The 18,309-nt window shown below is 39.6% G+C and overlaps 1 long non-coding RNA gene across 1 annotated transcript; it reads right to left on the bottom strand.

The window, feature by feature from the left end:
- Positions 1 to 4,761: 4,761 nt before the first annotated feature.
- LOC116785755 lies at positions 4,762 to 12,616 on the bottom strand. The gene is made up of 3 exons (XR_004356702.1): positions 12,534 to 12,616; positions 11,171 to 11,180; positions 4,762 to 4,772 (listed from the first exon to the last, which is right to left on the bottom strand). It is a non-coding gene; the product is annotated as an uncharacterized LOC116785755 (long non-coding RNA).
- Positions 12,617 to 18,309: the final 5,693 nt, after the last annotated feature.

Genomic DNA, 18,309 nt, shown 5'->3' with positions numbered 1-18,309 from the left:
TTTCACTTTAAAATCTGAATAGCTCCTTTGAATATTTTAAACTTCTCCAGCTTTAAGTTTAGTCATTTTCATGCACATTTTGATGATTTAACCTTTATGATGAAATCTAAAGAAGTATTTCTGTGTCCAAAGCTGCTTTGTCTGCGCCAAAGTAGCTAGGTGATTCAGTTTTGTAACTAAACATTTGCTCTCTTTAATATACAGATTAAGCATGAATTCAAGTACCAATGAAAAAGTAAACTAAAAGTCTCACTTCAAGATAAAATAATTATCTCACTTAAATATTTTTATTTATCACTTATTACACAATTTTTTTTCCTGTATATCTCAACTGAACTACTGTGTGCTGGAAACTCCTTATCCAAAAACACTACCAGTCATAGGCTCAGTTCATATGGCTTTTGCCATCTGTGAAAGGTGTGTCTGGAAAGAAAAGATAAATCTGACTCCTGGAGAAAATTAAATTATAGATTTCCCTCTCTAACAGAATTATTTAAGCTTAAGAAGGCAAGAGGTCTACTGGTGATATGAAAACCATCATGTAACAGGTAAATAGCAAAGGGAAAGGGTAAAAATGGGTAAAACTAGAAATAAGACCAGTAGAAAAGAGAATGGGAGTAAAATGAGTACTGGTGCCAAAGACATCATCTATTGTACTCCCACATGCAAGTCTGTTTGCTCTGCTGCTTGAACTCACTTTCTTTTTTCTTCCTAGAGTAACTTTCAAGACAGTTTTTATACAATCATATTTTATTGAGTCAGCTGAATCAAATGTATTTTAGAAAGCCACATAAATCTGCCCTATTTCAATTATTTAAGCCACAATACATTATTTAGTGTTCTCTGTGTTCACTGGTTTTAGGACAATCAATCTACGTATATCAAAGAAATGCCATTCTGATTTGAGTGCTTTTTTAAAAAAAGCATTAAGTCTTACTCTCAAAAAGAACTTTTAGAGCTCATAATGCTTTGTGTATTTCAAGAAACTATAAATGGCTCTTTCCTGTTTTATATGATAGTTTAATTTCACTTTTCAGCTCTCAGGTAAATATACATTGTGCAATATAACAGTATCATCAAACCTCTTGGGGCATAAATTTAACCTGTGTTGTTTATCTATCTTTTTAAAATAGTGGCATACATCCTCCTGAATACATCCCTGAGATTTCTGTCCTTTTTGCTGGGCTCTCTGGGCATCTATCTGAGTCCAGATGCCTAAATGAGAAGGGACATTGCCACAGAGGAGGTCTTTGCATGCTCAGGAGTGGACTTCTGCCCAGTCTGATGGGCACTCTCTTTTCCCATGTTTTGATGCCTGTTTTTATTTCACAAGCTGCAAGTGGCAGTAATGGAGATCAAGTGAACCAAAAGGAACAATAAGGCTGGATTTCCAGGCTTAAAGCCTTTAAGGAAATTTCTGTTTGAGTGTGGCTCTGGAAAATGGGGGACATCTGGCTCCTGGCAGAGGAAAAGGGACTTTCTGGGCAAGGCAAACACACCAAAAGACACTGAAACCAGGAACTGAAATATCATGGTGGGAGGAGAGAAGTGACAAAAGTTCATTGGATAACTGATGGGTTATAGGGATACCTGTGGTCACCTTGGCCAAGGACAGAATAACAAAGGAGCATTCATGTGGAGCAACATCAAACACTGCCCACTGTCCTTTCATACAAGGGAGGATCTAGATCTGAGGTAAACTCTTCTACTGTTAACATCTTCTTACAGGTGTTGTTAGTCCTGCCCTGAATAGTGATACTACATTTTAGAGGCGGCTATCCTGGCAATTTCCATTCTGTAATGTCTGCTGACAGATTTTGTTGTCATTTGGAGAAAGTGATTGCAATCTGGAAAATTTCTGTAGCATGGTAGTATTTTTCCCCTCTTTTTAGGAAAAAGAAAACAACCAAAAATCAGTTTGACTTCTAAGGCAGACAATAGTAGGACTGCAATTCAGCTTCCTTCAGTTCTTCAGTTTTCCTGAAGTAGGGACACACTATTAAGTACTCTGAAGAAGCAAGGAGATAACAAGCTTTGGAGGCCTGGCTCCAAGTGTGTGTTCACATATGTCTTGCCTTCCACTAGGCATTCTTTCTAACAGGGACCCAGGATCCATGTCATGATGCACTAGATATTGCAGAGTCTCCTCGGTATCATGTATTCTGCAAACTGTAACCTTCCAGGTGAGCTGGCAGATAAAAGTCTGTAGAACAGATTTCTGAGAAGTGTTTTGAAGACCTACTATTTTTTTATGCTGAAGTGGCTTTACAGGAAAATTACCAACCAAATCACTACTTTTCACATATACAGTCCATTAAGCTTAAAATTATAATTAACTACACTGAAGAGGAAATTAAAAGATCAAAACTGTTTTCATCTCTTACATATAATTTCCTGTCACTTAGATCTTATTGATTATACTGAACCAAAAAATTAGGGAAAGAAACATGTATTCTGTGAATGAAATGGAGGACTTAGATGGTCTTTTGCATCTCTGTTTTCTAGGCTTGTTTCATTTCCTAAATCTCACTCATGAGACTTTAGTCAGTTTGAATTGCAATGTAACTTCAGTTTTAAAAATTACAAATCCGGATGATTTTCCTGGTTACAAATATTTGTGAATAATAGTGATGCCTGGTATTTTATACTGAAGAATTGCTTTCAGGAGCCGGCAGATACACATTTACTGCAAGAAAGTTGAGGACTCAATGAAGTAGGAAAGCTAAAGCCCTGATAGAATGAAATCTGGCCGGGGACAACAAGGGCAGCAAGAAAAGATTCTGTAGGTACATCGGTGATAAAAGGAAGGCTAGGAAAATGGTCCACTCTGGAAGGAAGCTGGAAATCTGGTTACCTGGAATATGGAGAAGGTTGAGGTAATCAATGATTTTTTTGTCTCAGTTTTCACCAAGAAGTGCTCCAGCCACGCTGTCCAATTTGCAGAAGGCAAAGGCAGGAACTGGGAGAATGAGGAACCACCCGCTGTAGGAGATCAAATTTGTAAACACCCAAGGAACCTGAAGGTTCACAAGTCCACAGGACCTGCTGAGATGCATCTGCAGGTCCTGAGTGAGCTGGCAGATGAAATTGCTAAGCCACTATCCATCATATTTCAGAAGCTGTAACAGTTAAGTGAAGTCACCCTTATGGCAGAGGGGCCGGAACTGGATAATCTTTAAAGTCCTTTCCAATCGAAACTGTTCTATGTCTTTATGATTCTACAATAAGAACAATTCAACAAGGAGAAAAAATTCAGAGCAAAGCTAGCCTGTTTTGTTTCCAAAACTTCAATGTCATATTGCAGTTTTAACTGTAATTTTTTTTTCTACACAAGAACATGCATGTTTTACTTGATTGATAATATGAAATTCTACAAAGTTGGTGCTGCATGGTCTTAAAATAATGCATGATTTGGATTGGCACACAAAGTGAAATTCCATTCCCTCCCACCTCTATAAGCAGTCTGTGGGAGTAGCTTTGCTACTGGAATATGTGCACATTCATGGGACATATAGGAATTCTCTGTTTTTCTAGTTACTGTGTTAAATATTGTAACTGCGACTGGTTCAGACCTTAGGCCAGTAGCTGACATAGCCAGCAGTATTAATTTTTGCTATTTAAGACAATGGAGCAGCACTCATGTAACATTAAAGCAAACCAACCTGCCTGTTTTCATTAGCCTGCTGTGTTGGCTTTGTGTAGTGCTGTCACCAGCATTATAATTATTGCTTTGACCAAATCTTTCGACATATTTAAAAACCTAAGGTGCTCAAAAGAGATATAGTATTTCCTTGGATGAGTGTGCTTTGTAAGATGAAATACCAAGGGATGAGAATCTTCAAGACTAACGTAATGGCAACCAAAGGGGTATTCTCTGTTCACCCTTTTTTTTTTTTTTTTGTAATGGATCAACGACATTCCTTGGAGAAAAGAATTATCAGAGGAGAAAACTGACAGAATACAAAATTATTACCTCAGAAAATCCTATTGAAAACTCACACTTCATGTGTTTCTTGTTCAGTTGTGGGCCAATGGTAACTGGGTAACTATGTTTTATTAAAGAAAAACTAACAGCAATATTTTTTTAGTAGATCCTGCTGTCCTTGCCAGATGGTAACAAAATAACAAGCAACACTGCTGATGAAAGCAAGAAAAGAGAGACACATGCACCTGCTCTTCCTACTGCTTCAGAGATAAAATATTACTCGTTTTGCCAACCATGATTACATTAAATGACAGTTTTGCCATGAGAAATCATCACTTGCTTTTTATGGCTTAAATGAAATTGTAATGCTGCTCTGATAGCCCGAGACACTGCACAGACACAGAGTACAGAGACAGGGATATCTTCCTTTTTTCCTCGGAAAACAAAAAACTTCTCTCTTAATTCTGTAGCTAGAATATTTACTGGGGAGTCTCACTAAAAAGTTTTGAGAGTTAAAAAAGCTGTAAGTTGAAGAGATTCATATTGCTAGAGCAGTGGCATCATCCCTATCTTTGACCGTAACTTTGAAAACAAAAACATGGAAAAGAGCTCTGTGTTTTAACCTCTCCACAGTACAGAGCAGCAAAGTAACTCACTTCATCCTGCCCACTTCCCTTGCCATAGTACTGGCTGGCATCTGACCCTGACGTGGTTCTGCAGTGGTTCCCCGAGCACAGACCACCTTGCCTGCAGAAGCTGGCAGAGATGCATGTTGTTCTGGACCCTTCTTCCCACGTCCACCTCAGCCATGGCTCTGGTTTGGGGCTGAAAGGACTGGCACAGCTCCCTCGCTTTGTCTGAGTCTTGCAGGTGCCTCTGCAGTGTATTCCACCATGCTCTCTGCTCTGGAGGCATGGTGCAGGGATGTGTGGGAGCCATCATGTACGTACCTCTCAGAGCTTTTGCATCTGTTTCTGCAACTTGTGCCTTGAAGGTGTTTTCACCACATGCTGTAAGCTTGAGCTCTTGAGTATGGCAAGTGTGTGGTATTTCACCATGGTAAGAGTGCATGGCTATACAAACTCCCAAGGACTGAGCTCAAACTGGAAAAATGCCAGTATGTCAAAAATGTCAGTGTATCAAAATGAATCAGTCATGTTTCATGATGCTAAGTTGCTCTTGAAAAAAAAGGAAGCAGACAATTCTGCTTTCAGGAAAGTAAGCAATGTCCATAAATGGATTTCAAAGCAAAAAGTTCCACTGCAGGTGCTGTTACTTTAATAATAAATTCACATTTCAACTTGGGACTGAAAAACAGTGTAAGAATTGCTTTTACAGACCATTTTGAATGAAAAACCCTAACAAATAAGAAATTGTGGGCACTTATGACGTAAGACTGAGGTGGCGGTCGTTGATAACACATCTAAACACAAATACTGTGTGTAGAGGCTGAGAGAAGCTGACTTTAATCACGGGATAGACTGTGGTGGTGCATCCCCCCGCCCCAGGCTGCACTGATCTGAGAAATGCTCATTAGTCCTTGGCCTTGACAAACAGCATTTGAACTAAGCCCCTCTTGAGCTTATTGGAAGAACTATTTGTTCCCAGGAACTAACAGGTGTCTAATGAGCACGTGTTTTTTTAAGCCTTGGAAATTTATTTTTCTTGCCTGAATAAAAAACCAAGTGGGATAATATTTTTGTTGTTGAAACTTCAAAGAAAGTTTGCTATGAAATCACCTCAGGGATTAAATAATAACAGAAACAAGCAATCAATAATATTCAACTGGAATTCACTAATCTATTTCAATACCTGAACTAGTGGGAAAATGATTTAATTTTTTGAAAATAAAATTCCAGGACCAGGCAATTGGAGAGACATTCTTTGTCTGTCAAAAACTCCTTAGTCATTCTGTTGTACAGGTTGTAGGTATGACCAGCCTGTGGTACACAGCCTGCATTTTGTGCAGTTAATTGCATTAATTTTAAAATGAAAATAAAATCCAACTGTCTGTAGATGAGATTGAGTTTGAATAGTTCTTAAAAGATTAATATGAAAATATGGCAGAGTTTGATGATACTTCCTTACACAGTCACACACGTGCCTTGTGGAGCACAACCTAAGCACCAAACATCTGCCCTGGCCTGGGACCCCAACACTCTGGTCATTCACCTCTGTGTGACCAAACCAGACTTCTTGCCTTTTCTCTTGAACTTCTTGATTTCTCTTGAGTTTTCTGATTGATACTTTGATTTTCTCAATCTTCAGCTCTTATTTTCTCTCAGGTCTTCTAAGATCCCTCTGCACAATTAACAATGTATGTGCCTGAGGTCAATTTATCTTAATTGCTGTTCCCCTCATGCAGTATAATGAAGGCTCAGCACTTGACCTTTTAGCCAGTGACTCCAAAGGTAGCTCTAAAAGCTCATATCAGTAATGGAAAGGCATCTCACAAGGCCTATGAGGAATAAGTAGGTAATTTTATCTGTACTTTAGGGTGCTGTAGTTCATATTTCATCAAGGAAATGTATAACGATGTCTCCGTAAAAAAATACGACATTGTCTTGGCTGAAGTCAGTGATGACGACTTATTGCAAACTAAGAACCTTGTTCCAGGTAATTAAAGCCAGTAAAAGCTTTTCCAGAGCCACTGGAATAGAATGGCTGCAGAACTCACTTTTTAGTAACTCAACTTCAAAGACCAGTCCAAGATTTTAAGATATTTGTTTCAATTTGTGGTAAAGCCCTTATATTTTAAAAAGCCCAAATTAAAAGCAACCTGCTAAAAAAGGAAATGAGAAAATCACTTGTGAAAGTTCTCTCATATGGATCTGTGGACCTGGAAGCCATTCATCCCTGGCTGAACTAGAGTTGTCCTGTTTCTGAGCCAGGTGGCTATTCAAGCTATCTGAGTATCAAGTGACAGGGAAGGAAGGAAGGTTTCCAACATACATTCTTTAAAATAAACATATTTCCACAGGACATTATGCTTTATACAAACCAAAAATTGCCTATCAGAGAACCTTTCCCTTGTAAAATATCCAGCCAGCCTTTTTTGAGGTGGCAGTCATCACCTGGAAAAAAACACAGAATGGTATCTCTAACTTATGTTTGAGATCTTCACCCAGGTAATGGTAGAGTTCTGCCTGCTCAAGTCTTCAGAAAAAAAATCAAATGCAAGATTATTCCCAAATGAGTATTACTGGCTCAGCACAAGACATAAAATTCAATCTCTCTGGATAAATGATGAACTACGTAGACATAATTTTAGAATAGTGCAAAGGATGTTTAATCTATCCATCTTCAGAAATGTGACTGCAGATGTGCCTGTGACTGGATGCCAGTGAGGTTAATCAGCTGAACTGCTGACATCTGCTTATAGGAAAACTACAAGTAGGGCATGGAAAACCAGTTGGAGTATAAAATCTGAAGTGCTTGCAAAGGTTATAATTCATCATCAAATCAGAAGAAAACAAAGAGGTTAATATAGATGTGCGCATGTAAAGAAAGAATAAAAAGAAGTAAACATGGCTTGATAAATGCTAGAGGCATGAGCAGCTCCATGCAAATGTGCACATTCCCTGTTCGTAGCTTTTCATCTTGTTTCCTTTTCCCCGTAATGGTGACATTGAAAACTAGAGGGATACATCCTGCTATTGGCAGAATCACCCATTTCTTTTCTTTACTTTGATTTATTTTTTTCTGTTAATAGATCAGTTCCAATTTCAGCCTTTTCTATGATGAGTGTCCTAATAAGAAGCAAAGGAGCCACTGCCTGCAGTCTGTCCAGGGGTGTATTAGAAAGCATTCACAAAACTGAAAAACAACCTTTTACTGGTGAATAGAGGATCACTGCAAAATCAGTGCATTTCATGTGTTCCAGTCAAGCCCTCAAACACGGTACAAGTGGTGATGGGTTGGTGTCTCTCTGTACACAGCAGAATGATTTTTATGCTGAGCTGACATGTCAAATTCAAGAAATGTTATACTTCTTTATAGATGGTACCCAAATCAAAACCCTATTAAATCCTCTATGCTTTTTGTAGATACTTTCCTATGTATATGGGGACAATTCTTCACCTGTACTGCCAGTGCAAGTGCCCAGACCCTTGAGGCCTCTGTGCTTTGGATCCAGTGAAAGCTGCAGCCTTTGCAAGCAGCCACACAGAATTGGAACTCCAGTCATATCTTTCTTGCCAATTGCCCACACAATTGAAACAAGGCTGTTAAAGAGAGGATGTGGGTCTGAAAGTTTACAGCCTAAAACTATACTTGGTAACAATTGGATGATAAGAGTTCTGGTTTCAAAGATAGGCCCATCAAACCACTGACAGAGAGTGACAGGTCCTCAGCATATCTGACATCAGACCTCTTGCAAAGTGCTAGTGCCTCTACTTCTAGCCCTCTCAAGCTGGTTTGGGACCAGAACCTGACACCCCACATGGGAGCAGTTCTGCTTGAGTCCAGGAATGCATCATTCAAAACCTGGCACATAGGCCATACTAGTACCTAAAACTAGTCCCTATGTTAAATATCCTTATTTACTTAACCTAGAAGGAAGCTGTGATAGTTAGTGTACTAAAGTTCACGAGGTTGTCTTAGACCTTTTCAGGGGCTATAAAGAAATCGAGGGAAATATTTTTAAAAGTCACGGTTTCACTCTTAGGGATTTGGAATAATAACCAGACAGTTATGGATAAAGAGTTGAATCCCATAAGGCAGTTTCTGCTTCATTTGTAATCACTCTGTGGGTATAAATCAGATTTTTTTGTTCTCTGATTAGCAAGACAGATGGATATGAAGTCTTAGTGTGCTTCACATAGTTATACTCTTGTAAATATCTTCAGATATAAATATCCAATAGCATAACAGAAATGGTAGAATCATTTAATTGATGGAGAATTTAGTCTACAAAAGTATGTATACAAACACACACACATACACATATGTATACACATAAGAGGGTAGATAATATGTATGAATACAAGAAGAAATTTCAGATTAGATTTTTTTTCAGTTAGTTTATGTTTTTAACCATAAATCATTTGGCAAAGAATTACTTGACTAGAGAGTTTGTAGGTTCCCTGTCCCTGGAATTGTTCAAGATCTGACCAGATGGGGCTTTGAGCAACCTGGTCTAGTGGAAAGTGTCCCTGTCCATGGCAGGAAGGTTGGAACTTGATGATCTTTAAGGTCCCATCCAAACCAAGCCATTTTATGGTTCTGTGCTTCTATGATTCTATGAACCATATGTTAATAAATGCTTGATGAACAAATTCTCAGCAGCAGGTCACATACATTCATTAAATTATGAGCTTCTTCAGAAAATGATTTGATGTGCAAGTTACTGAAAGCTAATTTTGTTGCATTAGCTAATAATTCTCATAATTTAATGGGTAACTAAAATGCACTCAGTTGCATTTTGAAGAGACAGAAATATTTTTGTTCCTTCTGAATAAAGACTGAGAACATGATTTTTAAAATAAATTTGCTAAATGAAGCAACAAAATTACTATTCAAAGGAGTACATACTAACTATGAAATACTACTGCAAAAAGTAATTCAAACACTGTAATTGTGGAAGGACTTATGCTTATGGCTGAAGTTAACTTTTAATTTTAAGCCTATGTGCTGGTTTAAAAGTTAACCAGCAGAGGAAACCAAGCCAACTCAAAGAGAGATTACAAGTCAGAATAACAATTTAATAAAATAATACAATAAGTACGACCACACAGACAAGCAACAGGCACTAACCCACAAAGCCCAAATGTACAACCCAGCACCCCGGGGCACAAACAAAGCGGTGCTACCTGGGCCCCCCCTTGAGTCCAAAGCAAAGGGAGAGGGGAAAAACCTGCTGGTGGGAGAGCTGCTGCAGTCCAGCCAAAAGTGGTAATTGTAGTCCGGCCGAGGGTGGTGGTGAGCTGCAGTCTGGTTGAGAGCGGTGAGCTCAGTCTGGTTGAGAGTGATGAGCTGCAGTCCTCCTCTGGATCCCACGAGTGGTAAAAAGGTTCCGAAACTCCAGGTTTATATACTCTCCAGTTCAGGTAGGAATGTTCAGTCCTCCCCTCAGAGCGGGGAATTCCATAAAAGGGTGTTTAGTCCTTCCCTCAGAGCGGGGAATTCCATAAAAGGGTATGAGGGTGCTCAGGAACATTCCCCCCCACACACCTCGCAGGCCTCTACTGACAACAGTTTCTGGGAAATGGCATGGAGGGCTATAGGATACACAGTTTGGGCTATACCCATTCAGTGATGAATCGGTCCCAGCTGTTCTAACCAGGACAGCCTATTATAAAACCAAGAATTACAAGGTAAAGATGTGGAAGTCAGTGAAATGTACACATTTGAATTGCACTTGAACTTTCATGCTGGTGAAATAATAAGTAGGAGCTTTGATTCACATTGAAAGAGATGTGAGAGAGATGCATCTTTGAGATTACTTGATTCCTTGTCAATGACTTAACTCAGCTGCAAAATGGCATGGCCTAGAGAAGACAGGCTATTTAATATGTTCTAGAATGATCCCCCAGGAAATGGTGTGAAGGGCACTGGTATGTTGCCCAAAGCAGGTGTCCAGGGACCATCTCAGCACATCAATTCCTTCAGCGTGCATCCTTTCACTGGTGCTGCTTCCTTCCAGAGGCTATTGGGGGTGGGACTAGCAGCTTCTTAAAAAGAAAATACTCAGATGGCAGAGCCTGACTGCTGCATATCTCAGGACACAGAACTGCAGGTGACTTGGGGCAGTCACCTGAACATGCCTTCTACTTAACTGTAACCTCTAGGAGGGCTTCTAGAGTAAACTCTAGAGCTTCTAGAATCTTGCTGTTTTCCCTGTTAGTGCATTCCAGTGGTCACCCACACATTCATGCTTCATGTGAATTACGATAGTTTAATCATTGATCAACAGGTTCATTCATTAACTTTCCATATTTAGAGACCCCACTGGTATTCTGTCTCTGTGAAAGCATGGTTCCAGTTCAATTAAAGTACAACTCAGTTACTTAAAAAGTTTGGGAACATGAACCTCTCTTGTGTAAAGACTTGAAGATGAGAAAAGGTCTGTCTGTGATGAAGCAGCTAGAGTTACAGTGTCCCTAGTCTTCATTGCAACTTGTAAACTCCAGTATAAATTTTAGAGACTTTCACCATGCACTGATTTAGCCAAACAAACCTAGTGATTTAAAAATTGACTCTCCCCTTGCTGTCATGCAAATAAATAAATGTATGTAGTCCTATTACAGGACTACTTCTATATGGTTTCAGTGTGAGTCTCTAGACCCCTCAATCACAAAATTAGGCCTGGCTCTTTAACAGCAAATTAAATGTTATTGCATACAAGTTCTTTCCTTTGTCTCTGAAGTAATAGAAAACAGAAACGATGTTTTTTCCTTATTTTTGTCTTTACCAATAATTTTTATCATTCAAATATAATTTAGGGACATCCATTGCTTTATGTCTATATCTGGTATAGGACTTTAAGAGTAAAACCCTTTAGAGCTGTCATCAGCTAAAGAATTCTTTAGTCAGAATTCCAACCCCCTCTGTGATATGAAGAATCTGACCATGTTGCAGAAAATTTGTCTGCTATTACCATTTCTGTTATTCTTTTAGCAAAACACCGAAGGTCTAAAGCAGCATAAAATAGAAAGCATTTTTTTTAAAGAGTATGGATGCATTAATAATAAAATTGCTAGATGTGACCTGCTATGGCATGAGTCTGCAAAGCCCTGAAATGCCTTCCCAACACTCTCCTTTTGGAGTCTAAACTACAATCTCATAAATCAGCACTTTTCTGACCTGAATTTCCACTTTCAGCAGTGTGAAGCAGGAGGTTTCAGACCATTGCTGTTTGAGATAACATACACATCACAACCTGAAAAGAATTTGATTGCTTTTAATAATATTTAATTATTTTTCAGTTATAATATATGACATGTGTCATGGTTTGAGATAGCCTAAATTCCAATTCCCTAGCTCCATCCCCCCTCCCACATCTCAACCCAATGTGAGATGGGTTTTTCCAGACAAAACACAACCAGACTCAGAATGGGGAAAGGGAATATATTACAATGACTATACAAATAAATACTACAATACATTATACACACGACTACAACTATCTCTACCATGACATAAGTATTTACAATGGATCAGATCTCTTCTCCCCTCCAAATAAAAGTCCAGGAGGGAAAGAAGGACAGATCCCTTCCAGTCCCTCAGAGCAGCAGCTTCTTCAGAGTAGCAGTCACTAAGCAGCAGCATCTTCTAAGGCAGCAGGCTCTCTCTCTCTCTTCTGTTTCTTGTAGCAGCTGATAGCTGGATCTCTGCCAGCACACACGAGGGGGTATCGCCCTCGGCCACTCGTCTCTCCAAACGAGTGGTCTTCCGTGGGCTTCGTCACCCCAGACAAAGGTCGTTTCACCACGTCATATCACGAAGCACAGGGGGTCTTCGTGACGGTCTGGTATCTTCAGGAGATTCAAGCTCCTTGCAGGGCCTCTGTGCCCTGTCTCAGGCTGCGAGCTTCTTTGTAGCTTGCAGCAAGGGAGGGCCCTCAAGGCCAACCTCCCCCACTCCGTCCTGGCTGAGCTCTCAGGACGACCGAGCTTCTCAGCTCCTCTCTCTCTCTCTCTGCTGCTGCATGTACTTCAAGGCTCCTCTCAAAATAGGAGTCCATCTATTCCTCCTTCTCGGAGGTCTCAAAGGAGTTTTGGGGGGTCTGGTATCAGTTCTTACCCCCAGAACTCTGTAGAACTCTGCTGCTGACTCTCTCTTCCTCGGCTCTCCTTCCAGGAGTTCTTTCTCTGGTGCTGCGTGTCTCTGTTGCTCCATCTTATCTCTTCTGGCTCTCTGCCACCGTTTCTCTGGTCAGTGCCAGCTGCTGCTTTCTCCGACCACTGCCCACGGCCACTGCCCACGATGGAGAAAACATCTCCCAGCATAACTATAGGCACCTAGCCCAGCATTATGCTGTTCCAGGTCCCCACAGGCCCCAGCTGGGGCTGGGGGCCAAAGCCCCCCTGTGGGGCTCAGAGCCCCTTCCTCGTGGCTCACAACATGGCCACCTTCTTCTAACCTCAAACTACAACTCTTCTCTTCCGGTCTGGTTGTGATATGTTTACACTTTCGCAGGAGCGCTCATTGGACAGAATTTCAAAGCTTCCAGGGGTTTCCACCCCTTGGGGTCTACCACTTTTCTTATCCTTTGGGGGAAAACAAAGTCCAAACCACTACAACATGGCACACCATTAAACAATATACTTTTAACATCAGAGACGAAATATGGGAGAATAAGGGCATTATTATGTCCTCTGAACATGAAAAGCTGGCTTCAAGCTTCAGCAGAGTAATCTAATGGGAAAAAGCTGGTTTTCCTTTAAAGCAGCTATGCAAAGCAACAGATAGGACACAGTATGTACAGAATAACATAAAAAAAATCATTACAATTCTTAAAATTCTACTGCAAAAAGGTAAGATAAGGTAAAGTAAGAGAAGGCAAAGGGATGAAAACAGAAAAGAGAAGAGAAGAGAAGAGAAGAGAAGAGAAGAGAAGAGAAGAGAAGAGAAGAGAAGAGAAGAGAAGAGAAGAGAAGAGAAGAGAAGAGAAGAGAAGAGAAGAGAAGAGAAGAGAAGAGAAGAGAAGAGAAGAGAAGAGAAGAGAAGAGAAGAGCCTTGATACCCAACTTGTTTTCAGTCAAAATTTCAGGCAAAGTTGAAGGAAGCCAAATAGAATAGAGAAAAAAATCTGCAACCTTTTCCTGCTCTCCTTGCATATCTTTTATATGTTTTACTATCCCCATGAAGAGTTAAAACTCCTGTGTCTTGCATTTATCTCTACTCCAATGATGCATTATTTTTGGGAAAAAATACAAAGAAAGAAGTAGAAATGCACAACTGCAATAAACAGATGTGGAATCTATATTTTGTTTTACATGCTCCTCAGGATGAGAGATGCAAATTTGAGTCTGATTGGAAGGGTGTTTTCTCTGCATGGGTGCTTATAAAATACAGGGTATTTTTTTCATTTAAAATCAGTACAACTTTTCCTAGGATTTTCAAGAAATGGAAAAACCAGACTTCTGACCATGTTTAGAAGAATCAATCACTCCTCAAACTTCAGTCTTCTCTCAGACTTTGGAAGACTAGTCTTGCCTACTTTTGTAAGGCAGCATGGGAACAGTGATTCAGAAACGCAGTTTAGGTACTTTCATGTAATTAATACAGAGGATTGGGCAACTAAAATGAAGTGCATAACCCCCAGAATCTGTGATGGAGAGGACATGGGCATTTTCTGCAATTCTTATTGCTGTGGATGAAGATAGAAGAACTGGCTCAAGGCTGCTCTCTAGATTGAGGGGTGGGGGGTGAAGGGAAAGCAAAGTCACCATTTGGGAATAGGCATGTGACTGTCTAAAATTCCACTTCTGCTATGGTTTTGGTGGTTTGTTTTTGTTTTGTTTTGTTTTGTTTTGTTTTGTTTTTTTTAATTCCTTGTCTGTTCCATGCAATTGCATTAGCAATCTCTGGGGCAAGGACTTGAAAAAAGGTTTCTCTTTTGACACTGATTTTTAAGGAGAAATTTTTTTGTTCATCTTTATTCCTTCTAAATGTCACTACAGGGCAGAGTCAAGGTTGTTTGGTAGCTCCAATAAAATATTCTTCTACTTGGATAAAAACATCTTTCTGTTCTTTTAAAATGTGTAAAGAAATCCTAAATCTAATACAATAAGCAAACAAATGTCTATATGGATAGTCAGTACATGCATTTCTACTTTTTGTAATATCTCTGTTCCTCTACTGGCTGATGATTTATTAAATATATCAGAGTTATTAAAAATGGAAAGGTTTTGATATTGTTTTTAGCTGGCAGAAATTATACACCAGCTCCTCAGCCATGTTACAAAATTGGTTTACCATAAGGTCGAGAATTAAATTAAAATGAGGCGTAAAGAGTAGCCTAGTGAATGTTGCCAGGTGACCTTCTGAAATATTCATACAGCTCTACCTAAACTTTATTGCTTTAAACCTGCAACTCATTCACCCAGGCAGCATAGTCTTGAGATAAAATACCTTATGACTCAGAAAATGTGGCTTGATTTTCCACACAGATTTTGAGTTTGTCACTTGCTTCTCCTGCAAGGGACTGTATGAGGCTTGTTGCTTCCTCACGTTGGGCATTTTGAGGTTTACTTTTGATTTGAGTGTTTCTAATAACTCTAGTGTAAGGTCTGCCTGGAAACACCACATTTCTCCTTTATGTATATCAGATTATCCTATATATTATTAAGGACAGAATTCTGTCATTTCCCACCATGTCTTCTATCCCTTTGCTTAGTTTTTCTTACTAATTTATTGTTCCCTGCCTTTCAGTGAACCCAAAACTCCCTTGCTGCTTCAAGATGCCTTATAGGTCTAGGTATTCTGATGGAAGGGAGAGCTGTAGTGAAACCTTCTCCAGCAACCCTTGGTATATTTTTTATTGAAGTAATGTGAATGAAGTTCTTTCATAAACAAAGTCCTTATATTGCAAAAAAAAAATGAAAATTATTTGGACCTACCTTGTAGCATTTTTATGTAGCCAGAGTGGTGTGAAGATCCTATCAGACAACTAAAGTGTAGGTATCTATAAAATATGGATCTCTATATAAAAGGATAGATACACATACACAAAATTTTCTGGGTTTCAAAAGATTTTTGTTAGCCCTCTAACATCTCCCTCCCTTTTCCCATGCTGCTGCCTGCTTTCGGTCAGCACAGCTGCCAGGGCTGGCAGAGTGAAAAATGGCCATTTTGCTTCTCTGGTGGGGACCTGACTGCCTGGGGACAGAAGAGCCCTACAGCAACGGGTGTGCTGAGCAGGGAGCAGCTGCTTGGAAATGCTGACTATGGGGGAACATCTGAAACTGGAAGCTGAGCACTAATCACTGTTTCAGGATGGTGTTTCTCTCTGTGTGGTCTATAGCCTGGAAAGATTTTCATGTAGATGTACTGATCTTAAACACCTTCACAGTCTGTTATATATTTAATGTCTCATTTTTTTTGATCACAGTTTTGCTATTGGAATCTATTTTATTTATTTTTTTATTTGGCCCTGATTAGCTTTAAGGAAGGGTTTAAAAACTGTCAGTACAAAACAGATGAAATAATAAAGAAAGAATGGTTAAAGGCTTTTAGCTGCTAAATATTTTAATAAGAAATACTGTTTCACTTAAAAAGAAAAAAAGGAATGTTTCCATTTTGGTAATAAATACCTCAAATAAAAGCCTGGTGGTGTACTGATAAAAATATTCCTGATGAGATTTACTCTTTTATTATGATCAGAAACCAAATATATCTATAGGTAAGGCAAGTATGAAAACTTCTGTTTTAATGAGGTAGGGAGGTAATTTATTTGGGAAGACACATGAAAAGGTTATTTCTCAAAGATTGGATCCATCAGACTGACCCATTTTCATTCCCTCAGAGTATGACAAAGATGTTAAAGATACATGCCCTATTGAATTAATGTGAATAACCAGTTTGACTCCAATACACAGATAAAATATATTAGTCTTCTATTAGATTTGCTAAGAAGATCAGAAACAGGTTTTGCCTATTGGACTGAAGCATCTTTTATATGCAATTATAATTTGAAATACAAACAAATATTACTACAGTTGAAGTTCTCACCAATTTTGAAAGTGGGAACTTTATTTTCATAAAGACACCTCATCCCCACTCTCATATTCACTGAGTGTTCATGTGCACACTCATTCCACTGTAAAAAGGGCTAGTTGCTTATGATGATTAATATGAGGATCCACAAAGTCCTCTGTCCCTTTGGGATTGATTTTAACACTCTCCTCTCTTTTTCATGAATATTTGCACTGGTTGGAAAGCAATTTTCAGCCAGACTGGAAAACTGCTGAAGTCAATGGACTTTCTTCCATAAATGTTGCCAGAATTTCCCCCCTCTGTTATTAATAATAACAGTAGCTGCATATGTTTACATGAATGTAAAGGACTCTCTTTCAAAGCCGTTTTCCGAGAATGCAGCTGCAGCTGCAACGAGCCCTTGCTTGGGCCAGGTCATCCCTGTATGCACAGGAAAGGACTGCTGCCAGCACAAATCCATAATTGCAAAGGCCCCCCAGAAGCTCTGTTTCCTACTGCTGGAACAGTCCTGAGCCATATACTTGACTACTGTGCCTCCTCCTTCCTCAACTTATCAATGCCTAGCATGTCTGGCTCCACTGCCTCATCCATGATGTTCCCTGCACAGGGCTCCAAACCTTCTGCCTGGCCATGCTCCCCACTGCCCGCACAGACCCCACCAGGCTGCTGTGTGCTCCCTGTTTTGGGTGGCCCTAACCTCATGTCCTCCTCACGCTCCTGGGGTACAGGACAAAGGATGGTTATTGGTGTCCTAATCATAACATGAGCAGGTTTCCTATATTCAGTAAAATACATTTTATCCAACACCTGTCCAGTGTCTAAGTGAAGCCACAAACTATGTGCAAGGTAAAGCTTAGAAGAATGGAAAAGGTCACCAAGCAATCAGAGCTTGTTGCCAGTTTGTTACTGTCTCATTAAGAGCTCAGACCACTCTGAGACAGACATGCTACAGTTACAGCAGGGAGTTCCCACATGCAGGAGCTGGATGTTCCTTGTCATGCTTTAAGGATCTTAATTTAAATCTTCACATCTGCTCTCCCTTGGGTCTGTCTTGCAGAGCAAACACTACTGACTACTTTACACCCGCGAGGGATCACCTCAAACAGGCCTTTTATCAGTTACTAACTACCTCACTGTGGAATGTTTTGACATGAATACTGCAGTGTGAATTACCATTGCCTCTGTAACTGTGCACTAAGGAGAAACTACTGTTTGTCTGTCCTTACCTGGTGCCAGCTGAAGAATAATGCTCATTTCAGTGGAATTACGTCTTCTGATCCTGCTGAAAACCTGCTGTTGGGACTATTATATGTAGCCAGAATAAGCTGAACATGTAACTGTGGTTTTAGAAAGATGTGAAGATGCATGCTCATAGTTTAAAGGTTGGACCAGATGATCCTTGAGGATCCTTCCAACTCAGTATTCTATGGTGTTCTATAATAATAATAATAAATTTATCACTGTTCATATCCCCAGATTAACTATTAGAAAATTAATAACTGTTGTGTTTTGCATGTGAAGGGCCTTCTGTGTTAGGGATGATTTATTTTTTTCCCATTAACGCTCCTGGGACTTGTGAACAGCTGTCAGCTGTACCTGAGCAGAAAAACATGGCTATTGACATATTGCCAAGCAAACACTGTATTATACACTACTGCATCTTTTCATTGCATTAGGCAGTATTTACCATTCAAATAACATAAGCATTTAGAAATTTTGTTGTT

This window comes from Chiroxiphia lanceolata, chromosome 1, assembly GCF_009829145.1.
Source record: "Chiroxiphia lanceolata isolate bChiLan1 chromosome 1, bChiLan1.pri, whole genome shotgun sequence".
NCBI classification, from domain to species: Eukaryota; Metazoa; Chordata; class Aves; order Passeriformes; family Pipridae; genus Chiroxiphia; species Chiroxiphia lanceolata.
Note: the sequence above shows the minus strand (reverse complement) of the source record. Positions and strands in the feature narration are given on the sequence as shown.